Here is a 7,204-nt window from a genome sequence, read left to right as displayed (position 1 = left end):
ATATTTATTTTTTCATTTGGAACCTTTTTTATACAATGAAATACATGTTGACATGTTTGTTTGTTTTGGTTTATTTGTTTGATTTTTTTTTGGGGGGGGGGGGGCACTTATATATTTTACTTGGTTGTTTCCCAATGTGTACTCTTCCTCAACCCCAAAGTCTTTCCTTTTCCTGTTCCTCAAACCTTCCGCCCCCTTTCCACCATCACATGCTTTTCCCCTCATTTTCATGTTCATGCTCTGTTCTTTGCCTTATTCAAGCCTCATTAATCCAGTTCAACAATCATAGATAAGACTCTGCTATCCTCACAGTTGAAAATAAAACATGTATGTATGTTGTATATATATTTTTAGGAGTCTCATGGGATGGCTGTCAGTTTGAAAACACAATGGCTAGCTCAGTAAGCAAAAACAGACACACTGTCAAACTGGTTTATCTACTGACTGGGAACTTTTAGGTGAACGTCTAATATTAGTATGCACATTACAGACCAGGAATATGTAACAGGGCTCAAAAAATAAACTCTTTAACATCCACATGACTCTTAAAAAATAGATTAAAGCTTGGAAGTAATTTGATTTTTTCACTCTTACAGGGGAAATAGTAGAATGTATTGTAGGATGTGTTGTACTCAAGTGGCAGAGTTGCCTTCAAAATGTAAGTGAGATGCATGTTTAATTACCAGTTCAGAGTAATCTGTCAGTTGTAAAATGTGAAACTGGTTAGGTAAAGTAAAGCTAGGGACGATCCTAAAAATCCGAATATATTCATTTTCCTTTTAGGGTTTGCCGTTTAGTTAACACAGAGCACTTACAGCGACCAACAGTTCCCATTATTACACCCACTTCAAAGTGTCATAATGGATCATTTTAAAATTTAATATAATGTGAGTGTATAAAACACTAAATCCTTGTACAGTTGTAACCAAAACGAGAAACTAAGTTTTGAGACCAAAACTGTTTTTTCAGGTGTAAGTAAACATGAAAAGTAATCTAATAATAAGATGGCTATGAAAACGTATTTAGCTTGTTCCATTCCTTTCACTGCACTCAATCACCCCTTCCTCCTTTTCTTGCCATCCCAAGTACCTCCCCTCTTTCCGCTTCCCTCCCCTCCTCCTTTATATCTTGTCATCTCATTCTAACACTGGTGTATCATCCCATTCTCAGGCTATCCTCCTCAGTCTCTCCCCCTCCGTTGTGTTTCTAAAGTCTGATTGAATTGAGGTATGTACAGCAAGTCACCATGACAGCACTGCTAACATTGCTAATGTAAGCCCATGTTTATTTGCTTGCTTAGTATTTAAAGAGAAATAATACTAATAATACTGCTTGGTGGGCCAGACATATAGCAGAATAACCATAGTTTTTATTATTATATTATTATTATTATTATTACTAATATTATTATTGTTATTATTATTACTATTATTACTATTATTACTATATTATTACTATTATTATTATTATTATTGTTATTGGTCCTCAATAGCCTCAAAGTTTCAAGCTAGCTTACTTTAACAGCTATATACCTGTAGGCCCAGTTTAGACTTGGTTTAACTGGTAAACAATCAGCTAAACTTAGTCAAATGTGATCATGGCATGATTTCACATTATTTAACCCAGGTAGTTCCTGCCTGTGGACCAGTGGCTAGTTAGCCAGGGAAGATGGCAGGCCGTAATACGAAACAAGTTCACCATACCCAGGATAGCCTTCCAATATGCTTCGCTGTACATAGTCAGGCTAACACGTCACACAAGCATGGATATCAGCTCAGAAATGATTTTGCACCAGTTATCACAGAGAACTGCCTTTAATACTGAAAACCCAGGGTTAACACTGAAGTTAATAAAACCAGTAATTCCATCGTGTCTGTATAAACAACCCAATGTCACGGCAAAGCAATATCCATGCAACTATCACGATTTCAAAACAAATTTCCCACGTGTGGGACTAATAAAGGTTATCTTATCTTATCTTATCTTTGCCTCCAATAAGAGTAAATAGACATGCAGGCTTAAGTTGCAATAAGGTGAATGCCTGCAAAGGGAGATGTTTTTTATATGCTTATAAATATATATTGGAGTTACATACAATATACATACATACATAAAATGCTTATCAATTAGAAGCCACGTCTGTCCGTGCGCTCCACATGTTGGGGAGAATGGGGTAGCCAGTTTTTAATTGATGATTAAGTCTTTTTATTTTAAACAATAATTATATAAACACTAGATTGTTGTGTCCCCATGGAAATGAAAATTATGCTGTCAACAAGCTGATTTTCATGGTTTTCAAGAGAGAACAGAAAGATGAGCTGGTTTTCCCATCTGGCTATTCCACCAGCTGTGGTTGGTATTGGAAACTTTCACAACATCTCTCTCTGAGAGATTTCTTCATTCATTGGTTACTCCAGCTAGGCTCTCTTCAAGAATCTTGCCTCAAGTTCATCTTCTGAAACCTCAAAAAGTAATCAGTAAATTGATATATTTTAGATTACACTCTACCAGCAATTTGACCACTTGATTCTTCTGGACTTTTATCATACATGCAGTTGTCTTGGCCAACATTTGTGTCACTGTCGGCTGAGCGACTTTCCTCCTTGGTTGTTTGCTATCTACATTTTCTCCCCCTTTCACAGTTTGTTTTCAAGAGGCTTTTTTGTACACTAAAAGTCGAGTCAAGTTTCAGTCAAGATTTTTGTTTTGACTATCTTTTGACATCTTATCTTCCCACTTTTGGGAGTGGAATTATGTGCTTTTATGACACATGACATGTTGTGCTTGAAGAATTTCCAGGTGCCTCACAGGCTGGCTCTCCTGCACTGTGGACATTTCACTGTGAATGTTACAGATGATTGCATTACATTGTTCTACTTTATCATGCCAGAGACATTTTTAATTACTTTCCACATATTTTCACATATTTAGCAATAGGAACACCAAGCACATTTTCTGATGCCATTGCTAAATTACATTGCCAATGACATCTCTTATTATAAAAGACAGCAAGGTGTGATTACTCAGTGATTTTTCTTTTTTATATATATATATATATTTTACTTATCTTATATTATTATTACTATTTTTCTCTTTTTCTTAACATGCTCAATGTATCATTTTTGGCATGTCAAGTGTACAGCACTTTGTGTTCAGCTGGTGGCTGATCTGAAAGTGCTATATAAATAAATTGCTTGCTTGCAGGTAAAAAAATTAAGGTCATTTGATAACCGGCACTATATTATATATTATAAAACAAGATGGGCTAGCTTCAAAGGCTTTGAAAAACACCACAACGACAAATAGTGGAAGATCTGCAGTGCAAACTGCAGTTAGACTCTCATTATGGAGGCTCAGCATCTTTCAGCTAGCCTGTGCTATATGAGTGCTATGGTAGAAGCTGGCACTGAATTTTGATTGTCTTAAAATTCTTTGTCTTAAAAACTACTCACATAAGCAATACAGAACAATAGATTTTGCCTTTCTTCTTCTATTAATAGAGGGAGCGCAGAATTATTAGGCAAGTTGTATTTTTGAGGAATAATTTTATTATTGAACAACAACCATGTTCTCAATGAACCCAAAAAAATCATTAATATCAAAGCTGAATGTTTTTGGAAGTAGTTTTTAGTTTTAGCTATTTTAGGGGGATATCTGTGTGTGCAGGTGACTATTACTGTGCATAATTATTAGGCAACTTAACAAAAAACAAATATATACCCATTTCAATTATTTATTTTTACCAGTGAAACCAATATAACATCTCCACATCCACAAATATACATTTCTGACATTCAAAAACAAAACAAAAACAAATCAGCGACCAATATAGCCACCTTTCTTTGCAAGGACACTCAAAAGCCTGCCATCCATGGATTCTGTCAGTGTTTTGATCTGTTCACCATCAACATTGCGTGCAGCAGCAACCACAGCCTCCCAGACACTGTTCAGAGAGGTGTACTGTTTTCCCTCCTTGTAAATCTCACATTTGATGATGGACCACAGGTTCTCAATGGGGTTCAGATCAGGTGAACAAGGAGGCCATGTCATTAGTTTTTCTTCTTTTATACCCTTTCTTGCAGCCACGCTGTGGAGTACTTGGACGCGTGTGATGGAGCATTGTCCTGCATGAAAATCATGTTTTTCTTGAAGGATGCAGACTTCTTCCTGTACCACTGCTTGAAGAAGGTGTCTTCCAGAAACTGGCAGTAGGACTGGGAGTTGAGCTTGACTCCATCCTCAACCCGAAAAGGCCCCACAAGCTCATCTTTGATGATACCAGCCCAAACCAGTACTCCACCTCCACCTTGCTGGCGTCTGAGTGGGACTGGAGCTCTCTGCCCTTTACCAATCCAGCCACGGGCCCATCCATCTGGCCCATCAAGACTCACTCTCATTTCATCAGTCCATAAAACCTTAGAAAAACCAGTCTTGAGATATTTCTTGGCCCAGTCTTGACGTTTCAGCTTGTGTGTCTTGTTCAGTGGTGGTCGTCTTTCAGCCTTTCTTACCTTGGCCATGTCTCTGAGTATTGCACACCTTGTGCTTTTGGGCACTCCAGTGATGTTGCAGCTCTGAAATATGGCCAAACTGGTGGCAAGTGGCATCTTGGCAGCTGCACGCTTGACTTTTCTCAGTTCATGGGCAGTTATTTTGCGCCTTGGTTTTTCCACACGCTTCTTGCGACCCTGTTGACTATTTTGAATGAAACGCTTGATTGTTCGATGATCACGCTGCAGAAGCTTTGCAATTTTGAGACTGCTGCATCCCTCTGCAAGATATCTCACTATTTTTGACTTTTCTGAGCCTGTCAAGTCCTTCTTTTGACCCATTTTGCCAAAGGAAAGGACGTTGCCTAATAATTATGCACACCTGATATAGGGTGTTGATGTCATTAGACCACACCCCTTCTCATTACAGAGATGCACATCACCTAATATGCTTAATTGGTAGTAGGCTTTCGAGCCTATACAGCTTGGAGTCAGACAACATGCATGGAGAGGATGATGTGGACAAAATACTCATTTGCCTAATAATTCTGCACTCCCTGTAGGTCAGATTTTGGTCATACACACTGCTGCTCATGATCAGAATCATTTGTAAAACAGAAGACAAAAAAGAACAATCTTATGATAGCTATCTTTATCAGAAAGCCATTTAAATCAATTATATAGCACCAAATCACAACAAGTCGCCTTGAGGCAATTACAGGTCGCTTTAGGTTATTGATTCCAGTTATTCAGTTCTCTGTTGCTCCTTTGTGTATGAGAGGAGCAGTGCTGCTGCTTTAGAGGGAGGTGAAATAATTATTTGATCTCTTGTTGAATATTGAATTTTGGTCACTTAGACATGAATAGTCTCATTTTAATGGACAGAATGTCAACCAAAAATCCAGCACAAAACTCATTATATAAAAGTTAGAAATTAATTTGCATACCACTAAGTGAAATAGATATTTAATCCCCAAGCAAAACATAACTATGTACTTGATGATTTAGTACCTTCGTTGGCAGTGGTAAGGCATTTCTTTTAGTTTGAAAGCAACTCTCTATATCCTTTAGATTTCTTGACTGCCACTTGAACCTGAAGTGTCAGCCATCTCTCTAGAATTGAGTTCTAGAGACTGACTAGGCCACTTAATGACCTGAATATGCTTCTTCTCTAGTCCTTTACTTTTTTCTTCATCTTCGAAGTATGTCTTGGGTCATTGTCATTCTACAAGGCCAATCCAAACCTATTTTCAGTGTTCTGGCAGCAAGATTTCAGTCCATCAGAGCTTAGTGTGTTACTAGTGGTGTTCATGGTGACTGTGGTCCCAGTTGCCTTCAGATTCAATTCAATTCAATTCAGTTTTATTTATATAGCGCCAAATCACAACAAAAGTCGCCTCAAGGCGCTTCATAGATACAGAGAAAAACCCAACAATCATATGACCCCCTATGAGCAAGCACTTTGGCAACAGTGGGAAGGAAAAACTCCCTTTTAACAGGAAGAAACCTCCGGCAGAACCAGGCTCAGGGAGGGGCGGGGCCATCTGCTGCGATTGGTTGGGGTGAGAGAAGGAAGACAGGATAAAGACATGCTGTGGAAGAGAGACAGAGATTAATAACAGATATGATTCAATGCAGAGAGGTCTGTTAATACATAGTGAGTGAGAAAGGTGACTGGAAAGGAAAAACTCAATGCATCATGGGAATCCCCGGCAGCCTACATCTATTGCAGCATAACTAAGGGAGGATTCAGGGTCACCTGGTCCAGCCCTAACTATATGCTTTAGCAAAAAGGAAAGTTTGAAGCCTGATCTTGAAAGTAGAGATAGTGTCTGTCTCCTGAATCCAAACTGGAAGCTGGTTCATTAACATGAAACCTCCACCTTTCTTATGATCATCCTAACCCCCTGAAGCAAGATTTTCCATGGAGCTTGAGACTAAGGACTTTATATTTTATCCACTTCTGAATTTCTGAATGCACTAACAGTTGTCATCATTGCACTAAGCTTCTTGCTGATGGTCTTGTAAGCCATCCCAGCCTTGTGCATGTCCCACATACATGTTGTCGCTGACGTCCTTTGATAGGTCTTTGGCCTTGCACATAGCGTGGAGAAACTGGAATGGAAGGAATTCATTCTCTGGATCAAGGCTGGACTGGGACAAAAAATCGGCCCGGGCATTTTGACTAGAGACCGGCCCACCAGGATAAAGATTGAAAATGTGACGTCATTCAGGGGTAAAACCGCAAAGGATTTGGGGAACTTGTGGCAAGAGGTACTAGCGCACGCAGGCTTTCAATTGAACTCAGTTACACAGCGATAAAAAGAAACCCAAAAAATGGCAAGAAGCTGTTGTATTATTAACTGCAATAGCCGGTCGCATGACAGCCACGGGAAGCCGACGGGTAAAGACATTGTTTTGTTTTTTTATTGGATTACGTCGTTGAAGAGAAATTTTTTAAGCCATGTTTCCGAAGTAAGAGCCGACGGATGGTCTGGATATACCAAATATAACATTTCAGAACACTCCAGCTCACAGGTTAGTCTGCTCCAAGCATTCCCACAAAGGTCAGAGTTTTGTAGTAGTTAATACGTCATTTTTCTTAACATAATTGGTGATATAGGTTACAAGCAAGTCTGGCGCTGAACAGAAATTGTCGCGCTATGCTCCTTTGTTTATTGTGCATAAATAGTGAATTGTCCTGACACAATATT

This window comes from Astatotilapia calliptera, chromosome 4 (assembly GCF_964374335.1).
Source record: "Astatotilapia calliptera chromosome 4, fAstCal68.1, whole genome shotgun sequence".
NCBI lineage: Eukaryota > Metazoa > Chordata > Actinopteri > Cichliformes > Cichlidae > Astatotilapia > Astatotilapia calliptera.
The sequence above is the reverse complement of the archived record's forward strand: the minus strand, read 5'-3'. Positions refer to the sequence as shown.